Source organism: Pleurodeles waltl, chromosome 6, assembly GCF_031143425.1.
Source record: "Pleurodeles waltl isolate 20211129_DDA chromosome 6, aPleWal1.hap1.20221129, whole genome shotgun sequence".
Classification (NCBI taxonomy): domain Eukaryota; kingdom Metazoa; phylum Chordata; class Amphibia; order Caudata; family Salamandridae; genus Pleurodeles; species Pleurodeles waltl.
In genome coordinates this window covers 868,073,915-868,091,555 of record NC_090445.1, presented here as the reverse complement: position 1 = coordinate 868,091,555, position 17,641 = coordinate 868,073,915, and positions in this window count along the sequence as shown.

Sequence of the window (17,641 nt, the reverse complement as noted above, 5' to 3'; positions counted from 1 at the left end):
AGAGGTGCAGATAGAGGGGGAGTAGGCGGAGCCTAGGAGGATAGCAGGGGTGGTTGAGGAGAAGAGTAAGAAGGGAAGGTTGAGAGAGGGGGAGTAGGGGGATAGCAGAGGTAGGTGGTGGGACTTAGAAGAGAAAGGGGGACGTAGATGGAGCAGGGGGAGAGAGCAAGAGGGGGTGGTGTGGCAGTGATTCAGGAGAAGAAGGGGTGTAGGAGGAGTCTAGGCCAGTGCAGGAGAGGAAGTATAGGGCAGCGCAGCCCATGCTGGCAAACAAGCAGAGTGCCCCACCCCCAAACGGGGTGATTACAAAGGAGGGGGGTTTTGGTGACGGACCCCATCATTTTTATGCCACCCCCCCCCCCCCAAGCTCCAGTGTGGTGGTAGTAAAGGGGAAGGGGGGGAGTAAATTTGGGGGTGCAGTGTCAAAAGGGGTGTTGGGGTGCATTATTACAGGGGTGCTAGGAGGCGCAGAATGATGCAGCATGTGTTTTTTCGGGAGTGCTATGTACTTTCTTGTTTATTGCGCCCTTTCTTTCGAGCGGGGGTACCACGAAAGGCTAGGGGCAAAGGGGGGAGTGGAGGACTTGGGGTTCAGGTTTCAGGCACTTTCTATTACCAGCCAAAAGGGAACCTCGCACACAGGCCTACTGTGGTTATGGTATTGAGAGGGGAAACAAGGAACCTGTGTTAGGATTCTTGGGAGATGGTCTGCCCATGATTTCTTTGCCCCGGTGCAGGACATGTTATAAGGTGTCTTGTGGTGGTTTTTCTAGACCTCATAATCCCAAAAGAGTGCCTGACATTTCGGCTGTAAGGACACTTCTAAAGAGTGTGCTTTTGATATTCTGGCAAGCGCATCCCCAACTGTGCACATCTATGCACCAAACATGGCAAATCCTTCATCCTGCAAAGCATCATATCATACTCAGAAGCTTTGAGATGGCGTGAGTATATTCATTTTGGGGTGAATACTCTTCCATGCTTCTCCCACCTGAGGACTGTGGATCTGTTGTTCTTCTTTCACATGTCCCTTCAAAGAGACAGAAGGCACACTCACTCTATCTCTCTGCAAGCATCTATGCTTTGACACTTTTATCTTGCAGTTTTCCTTCCAAAGCCCGCACCCCCTTCACCACAAATACAGGCCAACCATTCCTCAATGCTCATTCACTCTTGTCATTCCAGTCCGCCACTCTATAGGCTGATAAAAAAACAACAAGAACAAGAAGTAGTTCAGCAAACAGATTTAAAGTCTCTCTGTAGATTTCTCTTCAAACTGCTGCCCTCTAGTAATGCTACATGGCAACTGCAGCATAATAATAGGATTGAGAAAGGGGCTGTCCTATGCAAATAATGTTCTCCCATGATTACTTTGCTGAGCTTCCTCTGTGATGTTGTGATACGGCCTTCAAAACATGGGCTTCAGCAGATTTCCAAAGTTGCCAAACTGTCTTAGGCTAAGGGGTTTTCCACTCAAAGGCCTACATATAAGGACCCCACCCTCATTTAGCAGGGTCCAGAATTACCTGCAGTAATCCTCTATACAGAACTGGGGCGTTCGTGGGCTTATGGTAAAAGCTGCAGACTATGAATGGGGTGTTTAAAATCCCAGTCCCAAAGCCCTGGCCTGGCTGCACAGCACAGCACAGCAAAGCAAACGGATGGCACCCACCTCACACAATACAGCTTAGTTTTGCCCCTCTTTGGGCCTTATTTCTCTTCTCCAAAACACCAATTTGAGGAAAAAACCAATACATTGATTAATGAAGATAAGGCTTTGCTCCTATTGTAGCTACTTGAGCAAAAGGAGGGAGAGGGAAGGTGGGGAGGAGGGGGCAAGATTTCTAAATGTGGGCTAACAATGCAAACAAAAATACTTACATTATTCCTGAAATTGTTAAAGTAAAAATAACCTTTCGAAATAAAAAAAATCAAATGACTTATTTTTTTCCACCTAAAAGTACTTTGGAGGCGCTGGCTGGATTCGAACCCCTATATAGGGATAGCCTACTGCACCAGAGGCACTAGACCTTGCCACTGAGCCATAGCTCCTGGATGGGTTTTGACTGTGCCACAGAACCTATCAGCAACATAAAGGTTGTGATGTCATTGCTTATGGCTTCCACTGCACAGGACACTTCATATCCATGATATAGGGAAGTTTTGACAAGCTAAAGACATGGAAGCCAGTGTGGTCCAGTGGGTAAGTTCCTGACTTCCAGCCAGAAAACCAGGGTTCGAATCCCGGGCTCCGCACCAGGTGACTGATGGCGGCAAAGAAGAGGTAAGTCGGAGATGGCTGGTAAATTGGTAAGTAGTACATCTGTCTGTGTATAGAGCATGGCTGGACTTGTGAATGGTGGATTGCAAAGTGGTTGGTAAGTGTGTATGTGCAGAGAGAGCAAGGATAGGTGCAGTCTGTGTCAGAGGGCGGGAATAGAGGGAGTACATGAGGTGGAGGGCGGAGCAAGAAGAGCAGGCTAAGAGAGGTGCAGATAGAGGGGGAGTAGGCGGAGCCTAGGAGGATAGCAGGGGTGGTTGAGGAGAAGAGTAAGAAGGGAAGGTTGAGAGAGGGGGAGTAGGGGGATAGCAGAGGTAGGTGGTGGGACTTAGAAGAGAAAGGGGGACGTAGATGGAGCAGGGGGAGAGAGCAAGAGGGGGTGGTGTGGCAGTGATTCAGGAGAAGAAGGGGTGTAGGAGGAGTCTAGGCCAGTGCAGGAGAGGAAGTATAGGGCAGCGCAGCCCATGCTGGCAAACAAGCAGAGTGCCCCACCCCCAAACGGGGTGATTACAAAGGAGGGGGGTTTTGGTGACGGACCCCATCATTTTTATGCCACCCCCCCCCCCCCCCCAAGCTCCAGTGTGGTGGTAGTAAAGGGGAAGGGGGGGAGTAAATTTGGGGGTGCAGTGTCAAAAGGGGTGTTGGGGTGCATTATTACAGGGGTGCTAGGAGGCGCAGAATGATGCAGCATGTGTTTTTTCGGGAGTGCTATGTACTTTCTTGTTTATTGCGCCCTTTCTTTCGAGCGGGGGTACCACGAAAGGCTAGGGGCAAAGGGGGGAGTGGAGGACTTGGGGTTCAGGTTTCAGGCACTTTCTATTACCAGCCAAAAGGGAACCTCGCACACAGGCCTACTGTGGTTATGGTATTGAGAGGGGAAACAAGGAACCTGTGTTAGGATTCTTGGGAGATGGTCTGCCCATGATTTCTTTGCCCCGGTGCAGGACATGTTATAAGGTGTCTTGTGGTGGTTTTTCTAGACCTCATAATCCCAAAAGAGTGCCTGACATTTCGGCTGTAAGGACACTTCTAAAGAGTGTGCTTTTGATATTCTGGCAAGCGCATCCCCAACTGTGCACATCTATGCACCAAACATGGCAAATCCTTCATCCTGCAAAGCATCATATCATACTCAGAAGCTTTGAGATGGCGTGAGTATATTCATTTTGGGGTGAATACTCTTCCATGCTTCTCCCACCTGAGGACTGTGGATCTGTTGTTCTTCTTTCACATGTCCCTTCAAAGAGACAGAAGGCACACTCACTCTATCTCTCTGCAAGCATCTATGCTTTGACACTTTTATCTTGCAGTTTTCCTTCCAAAGCCCGCACCCCCTTCACCACAAATACAGGCCAACCATTCCTCAATGCTCATTCACTCTTGTCATTCCAGTCCGCCACTCTATAGGCTGATAAAAAAACAACAAGAACAAGAAGTAGTTCAGCAAACAGATTTAAAGTCTCTCTGTAGATTTATCTTCAAACTGCTGCCCTCTAGTAATGCTACATGGCAACTGCAGCATAATAATAGGATCGAGAAAGGGGCTGTCCTATGCAAATAATGTTCTCCCATGATTGCTTTGCTGAGCTTCCTCTGTGATGTTGTGATACGGCCTTCAAAACATGGGCTTCAGCAGATTTCCAAAGTTGCCAAACTGTCTTAGGCTAAGGGGTTTTCCACTCAAAGGCCTACATATAAGGACCCCACCCTCATTTAGCAGGGTCCAGAATTACCTGCAGTAATCCTCTATACAGAACTGGGGCGTTCGTGGGCTTATGGTAAAAGCTGCAGACTATGAATGGGGTGTTTAAAATCCCAGTCCCAAAGCCCTGGCCTGGCTGCACAGCACAGCACAGCAAAGCAAACGGATGGCACCCACCTCACACAATACAGCTTAGTTTTGCCCCTCTTTGGGCCTTATTTCTCTTCTCCAAAACACCAATTTGAGGGAAAAACCAATACATTGATTAATGAAGATAAGGCTTTGCTCCTATTGTAGCTTCTTGAGCAAAAGGAGGGAGAGGGAAGGTGGGGTGGAGGGGGCAAGATTTCTAAATGTGGGCTAACAATGCAAACAAAAATACTTACATTATTCCTGAAATTGTTAAAGTAAAAATAACCTTTTGAAATAAAAAAAATCAAATGACTTATTTTTTTCCACATAAAAGTACTTTGGAGGCGCTGGCTGGATTCGAACACCTATATAGGGATAGCCTACTGCACCAGAGGCACTAGACCTTGCCACTGAGCCATAGCTCCTGGATGGGTTTTGACTGTGCCACAGAACCTATCAGCAACATAAAGGTTGTGATGTCATTGCTTATGGCTTCCACTGCACAGGACACTTCGGCCCATATTTATACTTTTTGACGCTAAACTGCGCTAACGCAGTTTAGCGTCAAAAAGTTTTGCGCCGGCTAACGCCATTCTGAAGCGCCATGCGGGCGCCGTATTTATTGAATGGCGTTAGCCGGCGCAAGCAGACCGGCGCTGCCTGGTGTGCGCGAGAAAAACCACGTACACCAGGCAGCGCCGGCGTAGGGGGAAAATGGCGCATGGGCGTCTTAAAATGGGGCAAGTCAGGTTACGTCGAAAAAATCATCGTAACCCGACTTGCGCCATTTATTTTCGACGCCCATCCCCCATCAACATGACTCCTATCATTGTAAAGATAGGAGTCATGCCCCCTTGCCCAATGGCCATGCCCAGGGGACTTCTGTCCCCTGGGCATGGTCATTGGGCATAGTGGCATGTAGGGGGGCACAAATCAGGCCCCCCTATGCCACAAAAAAACAAAAAAAAATTCTTACCTGAACTTACCTTAATGTCCATGGGATGGGTCCCTCCGTCCTTGGGTGTCCTCCTGGGGTTGGCAAGGGTGGCAGGGGGGGTCCCTGGGGGCAGGGGAGGGCACTCTGGGCTCATTTTGAGCCCACTTGTCCCTTAACGCCATCCCTGACCCAGGCGTTAAAAAGCGGCGCAAAAGCGCCGTTTTTGACCACGCCCACTCCCGGGCGTCATTTTTGCCCGGGAGTATAAATACCACGTAAAGGCCTGGGAGTCATTTTTTAAGACGGGAACGCCTCCCTTGCATATCATTAACGCAAGGAAGGGGTTCACGCTAAAAAATGACGCACACTCCGGGCACTTTGGCGCCCGAAGCGTCTAACGCCAGAGTATAAATATGGCGTTAGTTGGCGTTAGTTTAGCGTCGAATTTGCGTCGAAAAAAACGACGCAAATTCGGCGCAACCAGAGTATAAATACGGCCCTCAGGCCCATATTTATACTTTTTGACGCTAAACTGCGCTAACGCAGTTTAGCGTCAAAAAATTTAGCGCCGTCTAACGCCATTCTGAAGCGCCATGCGGGCGCCGTATTTATGGAATGGCGTTAGCCGGCGCAAGCAGACCGGCGCTGCCTGGTTTGCGTGGAAAAAACCCACGTAGACCAGGCAGCGCCGGCGTTGGGAAAAAATGACGTTAGGGCGTCTTAAAATGGGGCAAGTCAGGTTGCGTCGAATAAATCGTCGTAACCCGACTTGCGCCATTTTTTCTCGACGCCCATCCCCCATCAACATGACTCCTATCATTGTAAAGATAGGAGTCATGCCCCCTTGCCCAATGGCCATGCCCAGGGGACTTATGTCCCCTGGGCATGGTCATTGGGCATAGTGGCATGTAGGGGGGCACAAATAAGGCCCCCCTATGCCACCCCAAAAAAATTGAAAAATAACAAAAATTATACTTACCTGAACTTACCTGTACTTCACTGGGATGGGTCCCTCCATCCTTGGGTGTCCTCCTGGGGTGGGCAGGGGTGGCAGGGGAGGGCACTGTGGGCTAATTTTGAGCCCACTTGTCCCTTAACGCCATCCCTGACCCAGGCGTTAAAAAGCGGCGCAAATGCGACGTTTTTGGCCACGCCCACTCCCGGGCGTCATTTTTGCCCGGGAGTATAAATACCACGTAAAGGCCTGGGAGTCATTTTTTAAGACGGGAACGCCTCCCTTGCATCTCATTAACGCAAGGAAGGGGTTCACGCTAAAAAATGACGCACACTCCGGGCACTTTGGCGCCCGAAGCGTCTAACGCCAGAGTATAAATATGGCGTTAGTTGGCGTTGGTTTTGCGTCGAATTTGCGTCGAAAAAAACGACGCAAATTCGGCGCAACCAGAGTATAAATATGGCCCTTCATATCCATGATATAGGGAAGTTTTGACAAGCTAAAGACATGGAAGCCAGTGTGGTCCAGTGGGTAAGTTCCTGACTTCCACCCAGACAACCAGGGTTCGAATCCCGGGCTCCGCACCAGGTGACTGATGGCGGCAAAGAAGAGGTAAGTCGGAGATGGCTGGTAAATTGGTAAGTAGTACATCTGTCTGTCTGTGTATAGAGCATGGCTGGACTTGTGAATGGTGGATTGCAAAGTGGTTGGTAAGTGTGTATGTGCAGAGAGAGCAAGGATAGGTGCAGGCTGTGTCAGAGGGCGGGAATAGAGGGAGCACATGAGGTGGAGGGCGGAGCAAGAAGAGCAGGCTAAGAGAGGTGCAGATAGAGGGGGAGTAGGCGGAGCCTAGGAGGATAGCAGGGGTGGTTGAGGAGAAGAGTAAGAAGGGAAGGGTGAGATAGGGGGATAGCAGAGGTAGGTAGTGGGAGTTAGAGGAGAAAGGGGGACGTAGATGGAGCAGGGGGAGAGAGCAAGAGGGGGTGGTGTGGCAGTGATTCAGGAGAAGAAGGGGTGTAGGAGGAGTCTAGGCCAGTGCGCAAGAGGGGGTGCAGGAGAGGAAGCATAGGGCAGCGCTGCCCATGCTGGCAAACAAGCAAAGTGCCCCACCCACAAACGGGGTGATTACAAAGGAGGGGGGTTTTGGTGACGGACCCCACCATTTTTATGCCACCCCCCCCCCCAAGCTCCAGTGTGGTGGTAGTAAAGGGGAAGGGGGGGGAGTAAATTTGGGGGTGCAGTGTCAAAAGGGGTGTTGGGGTGCATTATTACAGGGGTGCTAGGAGGCGCAAAATGATGCAGCATGTGTTTTTTCGGGAGTGCTATGTACTTTCTTGTTTATTGCGCCCTTTCTTTCGAGCGGGGGTACCACGAAAGGCTAGGGGCAAAGGGGGGAGTGGAGGACTTGGGGTTCAGGTTTCAGGCACTTTCTATTACCAGCCAAAAGGGAACCTCGCACACAGGCCTACTGTGGTTATGGTATTGAGAGGGGAAACAAGGAACCTGTGTTAGGATTCTTGGGAGATGGTCTGCCCATGATTTCTTTGCCCCGGTGCAGGACATGTTATAAGGTGTCTTGTGGTGGTTTTTCTAGACCTCATAATCCCAAAAGAGTGCCTGACATTTCGGCTGTAAGGACACTTCTAAAGAGTGTGCTTTTGATATTCTGGCAAGCGCATCCCCAACTGAGCACATCTATGCACCAAACATGGCAAATCCTTCATCCTGCAAAGCATCATATCATACTCAGAAGCTTTGAGATGGCGTGAGTATATTCATTTTGGGGTGAATACTCTTCCATGCTTCTCCCACCTGAGGACTGTGGATCTGTTGTTCTTCTTTCACATGTCCCTTCAAAGAGACAGAAGGCACACTCACTCTATCTCTCTGCAAGCATCTATGCTTTGACACTTTTATCTTGCAGTTTTCCTTCCAAAGCCCGCACCCCCTTCACCACAAATACAGGCCAACCATTCCTCAATGCTCATTCACTCTTGTCATTCCAGTCCGCCACTCTATAGGCTGATAAAAAAACAACAAGAACAAGAAGTAGTTCAGCAAACAGATTTAAAGTCTCTCTGTAGATTTATCTTCAAACTGCTGCCCTCTAGTAATGCTACATGGCAACTGCAGCATAATAATAGGATTGAGAAAGGGGCTGTCCTATGCAAATAATGTTCTCCCATGATTACTTTGCTGAGCTTCCTCTGTGATGTTGTGATACGGCCTTCAAAACATGGGCTTCAGCAGATTTCCAAAGTTGCCAAACTGTCTTAGGCTAAGGGGTTTTCCACTCAAAGGCCTACATATAAGGACCCCACCCTCATTTAGCAGGGTCCAGAATTACCTGCAGTAATCCTCTATACAGAACTTGGGCGTTTGTGGGCTTATGGTAAAAGCTGCAGACTATGAATGGGGTGTTTAAAATCCCAGTCCCAAAGCCCTGGCCTGGCTGCACAGCACAGCACAGCACAGCAAAGCAAGCTTAGTTTTGCCCCTCTTTGGGCCTTATTTCTCTTCTCCAAAACACCAATTTGAGGAAAAAAACAATACATTGATTAATGAAGATAAGGCTTTGCTCCTATTGTAGCTACTTGAGCAAAAGGAGGGAGAGGGAAGGTGGGGTGGAGGGGGCAAGATTTCTAAATGTGGGCTAACAATGCAAACAAAAATACTTACATTATTCCTGAAATTGTTAAAGTAAAAATAACCTTTCGAAATAAAAAAAATCAAATGAAATATTTTTTTCCACCTAAAAGTACTTTGGAGGCGCTGGCTGGATTCGAACCCCTATATAGGGATAGCCTACTGCACCAGAGGCACTAGACCTTGCCACTGAGCCATAGCTCCTGGATGGGTTTTGACTGTGCCACAGAACCTATCAGCAACATAAAGGTTGTGATGTCATTGCTTATGGCTTCCACTGCACAGGACACTTCATATCCATGATATAGGGAAGTTTTGACAAGCTAAAGACATGGAAGCCAGTGTGGTCCAGTGGGTAAGTTCCTGACTTCCACCCAGACAACCAGGGTTCGAATCCCGGGCTCGGCACCAGGTGACTGATGGCGGCAAAGAAGAGGTAAGTCGGAGATGGCTGGTAAATTGGTAAGTAGTACATCTGTCTGTCTGTCTGTCTGTGTATAGAGCATGGCTGGACTTGTGAATGGTGGATTGCAAAGTGGTTGGTAAGTGTGTATGTGCAGAGAGAGCAAGGATAGGTGCAGTCTGTGTCAGAGGGCGGGAATAGAGGGAGCACATGAGGTGGAGGGCGGAGCAAGAAGAGCAGGCTAAGAGAGGTGCAGATAGAGGGGGAATAGGCGGAGCCTAGGAGGATAGCAGGGGTGGTTGAGGAGAAGAGTAAGAAGGGAAGGGTGAGAGAGGGGGAGTAGGGGGATAGCAGAGGTAGGTGGTGGGACTTAGAAGAGAAAGGGGGACGTAGATGGAGCAGGGGGAGAGAGCAAGAGGGGGTGGTGTGGCAGTGATTCAGGAGAAGAAGGGGTGTAGGAGGAGTCTAGGCCAGTGCAGGAGAGGAAGTATAGGGCAGCGCAGCCCATGCTGGCAAACAAGCAGAGTGCCCCACCCCCAAACGGGGTGATTACAAAGGAGGGGGGTTTTGGTGACGGACCCCATCATTTTTATGCCACCCCCCCCCCAAGCTCCAGTGTGGTGGTAGTAAAGGGGAAGGGGGGGAGTAAATTTGGGGGTGCAGTGTCAAAAGGGTTGTTGGGGTGCATTATTACAGGGGTGCTAGGAGGCGCAGAATGATGCAGCATGTGTTTTTTCGGGAGTGCTATGTACTTTCTTGTTTATTGCGCCCTTTCTTTCGAGCGGGGGTACCACGAAAGGCTAGGGGCAAAGGGGGGAGTGGAGGACTTGGGGTTCAGGTTTCAGGCACTTTCTATTACCAGCCAAAAGGGAACCTCGCACACAGGCCTACTGTGGTTATGGTATTGAGAGGGGAAACAAGGAACCTGTGTTAGGATTCTTGGGAGATGGTCTGCCCATGATTTCTTTGCCCCGGTGCAGGACATGTTATAAGGTGTCTTGTGGTGGTTTTTCTAGACCTCATAATCCCAAAAGAGTGCCTGACATTTCGGCTGTAAGGACACTTCTAAAGAGTGTGCTTTTGATATTCTGGCAAGCGCATCCCCAACTGTGCACATCTATGCACCAAACATGGCAAATCCTTCATCCTGCAAAGCATCATATCATACTCAGAAGCTTTGAGATGGCGTGAGTATATTCATTTTGGGGTGAATACTCTTCCATGCTTCTCCCACCTGAGGACTGTGGATCTGTTGTTCTTCTTTCACATGTCCCTTCAAAGAGACAGAAGGCACACTCACTCTATCTCTCTGCAAGCATCTATGCTTTGACACTTTTATCTTACAGTTTTCCTTCCAAAGCCCGCACCCCCTTCTCCACAAATACAGGCCAACCATTCCTCAATGCTCATTCACTCTTGTCATTCCAGTCCGCCACTCTATAGGCTGATAAAAAAACAACAAGAACAAGAAGTAGTTCAGCAAACAGATTTAAAGTCTCTCTGTAGATTTCGCTTCAAACTGCTGCCCTCTAGTAATGCTACATGGCAACTGCAGCATAATAATAGGATTGAGAAAGGGGCTGTCCTATGCAAATAATGTTCTCCCATGATTACTTTGCTGAGCTTCCTCTGTGATGTTGTGATACGGCCTTCAAAACATGGGCTTCAGCAGATTTCCAAAGTTGCCAAACTGTCTTAGGCTAAGGGGTTTTCCACTCAAAGGCCTACATATAAGGACCCCACCCTCATTTAGCAGGGTCCAGAATTACCTGCAGTAATCCTCTATACAGAACTTGGGCGTTCGTGGGCTTATGGTAAAAGCTGCAGACTATGAATGGGGTGTTTAAAATCCCAGTCCCAAAGCCCTGGCCTGGCTGCACAGCACAGCACAGCACAGCAAAGCAAAGGATGGCACCCACCTCACACAATACAGCTTAGTTTTGCCCCTCTTTGGGCCTTATTTCTCTTCTCCAAAACACCAATTTGAGGAAAAAAACAATACTTTGATTAATGAAGATAAGGCTTTGCTCCTATTGTAGCTACTTGAGCAAAAGGAGGGAGAGGGAAGGTGGGGAGGAGGGGGCAAGATTTCTAAATGTGGGCTAACAATGCAAACAAAAATACTTACATTATTCCTGAAATTGTTAAAGTAAAAATAACCTTTCGAAATAAAAAAAATCAAATGACTTATTTTTTTCCACCTAAAAGTACTTTGGAGGCGCTGGCTGGATTCGAACCCCTATATAGGGATAGCCTACTGCACCAGAGGCACTAGACCTTGCCACTGAGCCATAGCTCCTGGATGGGTTTTGACTGTGCCACAGAACCTATCAGCAACATAAAGGTTGTGATGTCATTGCTTATGGCTTCCACTGCACAGGACACTTCGGCCCATATTTATACTTTTTGACGCTAAACTGCGCTAACGCAGTTTAGCGTCAAAAAGTTTTGCGCCGGCTAACGCCATTCTGAAGCGCCATGCGGGCGCCGTATTTATTGAATGGCGTTAGCCGGCGCAAGCAGACCGGCGCTGCCTGGTGTGCGCGAGAAAAACCACGTACACCAGGCAGCGCCGGCGTAGGGGGAAAATGGCGCATGGGCGTCTTAAAATGGGGCAAGTCAGGTTACGTCGAAAAAATCATCGTAACCCGACTTGCGCCATTTATTTTCGACGCCCATCCCCCATCAACATGACTCCTATCATTGTAAAGATAGGAGTCATGCCCCCTTGCCCAATGGCCATGCCCAGGGGACTTCTGTCCCCTGGGCATGGTCATTGGGCATAGTGGCATGTAGGGGGGCACAAATCAGGCCCCCCTATGCCACAAAAAAACAAAAAAAAATACTTACCTGAACTTACCTTAATGTCCATGGGATGGGTCCCTCCGTCCTTGGGTGTCCTCCTGGGGTTGGCAAGGGTGGCAGGGGGGGTCCCTGGGGGCAGGGGAGGGCACTCTGGGCTCATTTTGAGCCCACTTGTCCCTTAACGCCATCCCTGACCCAGGCGTTAAAAAGCGGCGCAAAAGCGCCGTTTTTGGCCACGCCCACTCCCGGGCGTCATTTTTGCCCGGGAGTATAAATACCACGTAAAGGCCTGGGAGTCATTTTTTAAGACGGGAACGCCTCCCTTGCATATCATTAACGCAAGGAAGGGGTTCACGCTAAAAAATTACGCACACTCCGGGCACTTTGGCGCCCGAAGCGTCTAACGCCAGAGTATAAATATGGCGTTAGTTGGCGTTAGTTTAGCGTCGAATTTGCGTTGAAAAAAACGACGCAAATTCGGCGCAACCAGAGTATAAATACGGCCCTCAGGCCCATATTTATACTTTTTGACGCTAAACTGCGCTAACGCAGTTTAGCGTCAAAAAATTTAGCGCCGTCTAACGCCATTCTGAAGCGCCATGCGGGCGCCGTATTTATGGAATGGCGTTAGCCGGCGCAAGCAGACCGGCGCTGCCTGGTTTGCGTGGAAAAAAACCACGTAGACCAGGCAGCGCCGGCGTTGGGAAAAAATGACGTTAGGGCGTCTTAAAATGGGGCAAGTCAGGTTGCGTCGAATAAATCGTCGTAACCCGACTTGCGCCATTTTTTCTCGACGCCCATCCCCCATCAACATGACTCCTATCATTGTAAAGATAGGAGTCATGCCCCCTTGCCCAATGGCCATGCCCAGGGGACTTATGTCCCCTGGGCATGGTCATTGGGCATAGTGGCATGTAGGGGGGCACAAATAAGGCCCCCCTATGCCACCCCAAAAAAATTGAAAAATAACAAAAATTATACTTACCTGAACTTACCTGTACTTCACTGGGATGGGTCCCTCCATCCTTGGGTGTCCTCCTGGGGTGGGCAGGGGTGGCAGGGGGGGTCCCTGGGGGCAGGGGAGGGCACTGTGGGCTCATTTTGAGCCCACTTGTCCCTCAACGCCATCCCTGACCCAGGCGTTAAAAAGCGGCGCAAATGCGCCGTTTTTGGCCACGCCCACTCCCGGGCGTCATTTTTGCCCGGGAGTATAAATACCACGTAAAGGCCTGGGAGTCATTTTTTAAGACGGGAACGCCTCCCTTGCATCTCATTAACGCAAGGAAGGGGTTCACGCTAAAAAATGACGCACACTCCGGGCACTTTGGCGCCCGAAGCGTCTAACGCCAGAGTATAAATATGGCGTTAGTTGGCGTTGGTTTTGCGTCGAATTTGCGGCGAAAAAAACGACGCAAATTCGGCGCAACCAGAGTATAAATATGGCCCTTCATATCCATGATATAGGGAAGTTTTGACAAGCTAAAGACATGGAAGCCAGTGTGGTCCAGTGGGTAAGTTCCTGACTTCCACCCAGACAACCAGGGTTCGAATCCCGGGCTCCGCACCAGGTGACTGATGGCGGCAAAGAAGAGGTAAGTCGGAGATGGCTGGTAAATTGGTAAGTAGTACATCTGTCTGTCTGTGTATAGAGCATGGCTGGACTTGTGAATGGTGGATTGCAAAGTGGTTGGTAAGTGTGTATGTGCAGAGAGAGCAAGGATAGGTGCAGGCTGTGTCAGAGGGCGGGAATAGAGGGAGCACATGAGGTGGAGGGCGGAGCAAGAAGAGCAGGCTAAGAGAGGTGCAGATAGAGGGGGAGTAGGCGGAGCCTAGGAGGATAGCAGGGGTGGTTGAGGAGAAGAGTAAGAAGGGAAGGGTGAGATAGGGGGATAGCAGAGGTAGGTGGTGGGAGTTAGAGGAGAAAGGGGGACGTAGATGGAGCAGGGGGAGAGAGCAAGAGGGGGTGATGTGGCAGTGATTCAGGAGAAGAAGGGGTGTAGGAGGAGTCTAGGCCAGTGCGCAAGAGGGGGTGCAGGAGAGGAAGCATAGGGCAGCGCTGCCCATGCTGGCAAACAAGCAAAGTGCCCCACCCACAAACGGGGTGATTACAAAGGAGGGGGGTTTTGGTGACGGACCCCACCATTTTTATGCCACCCCCCCCCCCCAAGCTCCAGTGTGGTGGTAGTAAAGGGGAAGGGGGGGAGTAAATTTGGGGGTGCAGTGTCAAAAGGGGTGTTGGGGTGCATTATTACAGGGGTGCTAGGAGGCGCAAAATGATGCAGCATGTGTTTTTTCGGGAGTGCTATGTACTTTCTTGTTTATTGCGCCCTTTCTTTCGAGCGGGGGTACCACGAAAGGCTAGGGGCAAAGGGGGGAGTGGAGGACTTGGGGTTCAGGTTTCAGGCACTTTCTATTACCAGCCAAAAGGGAACCTCGCACACAGGCCTACTGTGGTTATGGTATTGAGAGGGGAAACAAGGAACCTGTGTTAGGATTCTTGGGAGATGGTCTGCCCATGATTTCTTTGCCCCGGTGCAGGACATGTTATAAGGTGTCTTGTGGTGGTTTTTCTAGACCTCATAATCCCAAAAGAGTGCCTGACATTTCGGCTGTAAGGACACTTCTAAAGAGTGTGCTTTTGATATTCTGGCAAGCGCATCCCCAACTGAGCACATCTATGCACCAAACATGGCAAATCCTTCATCCTGCAAAGCATCATATCATACTCAGAAGCTTTGAGATGGCGTGAGTATATTCATTTTGGGGTGAATACTCTTTCATGCTTCTCCCACCTGAGGACTGTGGATCTGTTGTTCTTCTTTCACATGTCCCTTCAAAGAGACAGAAGGCACACTCACTCTATCTCTCTGCAAGCATCTATGCTTTGACACTTTTATCTTGCAGTTTTCCTTCCAAAGCCCGCACCCCCTTCACCACAAATACAGGCCAACCATTCCTCAATGCTCATTCACTCTTGTCATTCCAGTCCGCCACTCTATAGGCTGATAAAAAAACAACAAGAACAAGAAGTAGTTCAGCAAACAGATTTAAAGTCTCTCTGTAGATTTATCTTCAAACTGCTGCCCTCTAGTAATGCTACATGGCAACTGCAGCATAATAATAGGATTGAGAAAGGGGCTGTCCTATGCAAATAATGTTCTCCCATGATTACTTTGCTGAGCTTCCTCTGTGATGTTGTGATACGGCCTTCAAAACATGGGCTTCAGCAGATTTCCAAAGTTGCCAAACTGTCTTAGGCTAAGGGGTTTTCCACTCAAAGGCCTACATATAAGGACCCCACCCTCATTTAGCAGGGTCCAGAATTACCTGCAGTAATCCTCTATACAGAACTTGGGCGTTTGTGGGCTTATGGTAAAAGCTGCAGACTATGAATGGGGTGTTTAAAATCCCAGTCCCAAAGCCCTGGCCTGGCTGCACAGCACAGCACAGCACAGCACAGCACAGCACAGCACAGCAAAGCAAACGGATGGCACCCACCTCACACAATACAGCTTAGTTTTGCCCCTCTTTGGGCCTTATTTCTCTTCTCCAAAACACTAATTTGAGGAAAAAACCAATACATTGATTAATGAAGATAAGGCTTTGCTCCTATTGTAGCTACTTGAGCAAAAGGAGGGAGAGGGAAGGTGGGGTGGAGGGGGCAAGATTTCTAAATGTGGGCTAACAATGCAAACAAAAATACTTACATTATTCCTGAAATTGTTAAAGTAAAAATTCGAACCCCTATATAGGGATAGCCTACTGCACCAGAGGCACTAGACCTTGCCACTGAGCCATAGCTCCTGGATGGGTTTTGACTGTGCCACAGAACCTATCAGCAACATAAAGGTTGTGATGTCATTGCTTATGGCTTCCACTGCACAGGACACTTCGGCCCATATTTATACTTTTTGACGCTAAACTGCGCTAACGCAGTTTAGCGTCAAAAAGTTTTGCGCCGGCTAACGCCATTCTGAAGCGCCATGCGGGCGCCGTATTTATTGAATGGCGTTAGCCGGCGCAAGCAGACCGGCGCTGCCTGGTGTGCGCGAGAAAAACCACGTACACCAGGCAGCGCCGGCGTAGGGGGAAAATGGCGCATGGGCGTCTTAAAATGGGGCAAGTCAGGTTACGTCGAAAAAATCATCGTAACCCGACTTGCGCCATTTATTTTCGACGCCCATCCCCCATCAACATGACTCCTATCATTGTAAAGATAGGAGTCATGCCCCCTTGCCCAATGGCCATGCCCAGGGGACTTCTGTCCCCTGGGCATGGTCATTGGGCATAGTGGCATGTAGGGGGGCACAAATCAGGCCCCCCTATGCCACAAAAAAAAAAAAAAAAATACTTACCTGAACTTACCTTAATGTCCATGGGATGGGTCCCTCCGTCCTTGGGTGTCCTCCTGGGGTTGGCAAGGGTGGCAGGGGGGGTCCCTGGGGGCAGGGGAGGGCACTCTGGGCTCATTTTGAGCCCACTTGTCCCTTAACGCCATCCCTGACCCAGGCGTTAAAAAGCGGCGCAAAAGCGCCGTTTTTGGCCACGCCCACTCCCGGGCGTCATTTTTACCCGGGAGTATAAATACCACGTAAAGGCCTGGGAGTCATTTTTTAAGACGGGAACGCCTCCCTTGCATATCATTAACGCAAGGAAGGGGTTCACGCTAAAAAATGACGCACACTCCGGGCACTTTGGCGCCCGAAGCGTCTAACGCCAGAGTATAAATATGGCGTTAGTTGGCGTTAGTTTAGCGTCGAATTTGCGTCGAAAAAAACGACGCAAATTCGGCGCAACCAGAGTATAAATACGGCCCTCAGGCCCATATTTATACTTTTTGACGCTAAACTGCGCTAACGCAGTTTAGCGTCAAAAAATTTAGCGCCGTCTAACGCCATTCTGAAGCGCCATGCGGGCGCCGTATTTATGGAATGGCGTTAGCCGGCGCAAGCAGACCGGCGCTGCCTGGTTTGCGTGGAAAAAAACCACGTAGACCAGGCAGCGCCGGCGTTGGGAAAAAATGACGTTAGGGCGTCTTAAAATGGGGCAAGTCAGGTTGCGTCGAATAAATCGTCGTAACCCGACTTGCGCCATTTTTTCTCGACGCCCATCCCCAATCAACATGACTCCTATCATTGTAAAGATAGGAGTCATGCCCCCTTGCCCAATGGCCATGCCCAGGGGACTTATGTCCCCTGGGCATGGTCATTGGGCATAGTGGCATGTAGGGGGGCACAAATAAGGCCCCCCTATGCCACCCCAAAAAAATTGAAAAATAACAAAAATTATACTTACCTGAACTTACCTGTACTTCGCTGGGATGGGTCCCTCCATCCTTGGGTGTCCTCCTGGGGTGGGCAGGGGTGGCAGGGGGGGTCCCTGGGGCAGGGGAGGGCACTGTGGGCTCATTTTGAGCCCACTTGTCCCTTAACGCCATCCCTGACCCAGGCGTTAAAAAGCGGCGCAAATGCGCCGTTTTTGGCCACGCCCACTCCCGGGCGTAATTTTTGCCCGGGAGTATAAATACCACGTAAAGGCCTGGGAGTCATTTTTTAAGACGGGAACGCCTCCCTTGCATCTCATTAACGCAAGGAAGGGGTTCACGCTAAAAAATGACGCACACTCCGGGCACTTTGGCGCCCGAAGCGTCTAACGCCAGAGTATAAATATGGCGTTAGTTGGCGTTGGTTTTGCGTCGAATTTGCGTCGAAAAAAACGACGCAAATTCGGCGCAACCAGAGTATAAATATGGCCCTTCATATCCATGATATAGGGAAGTT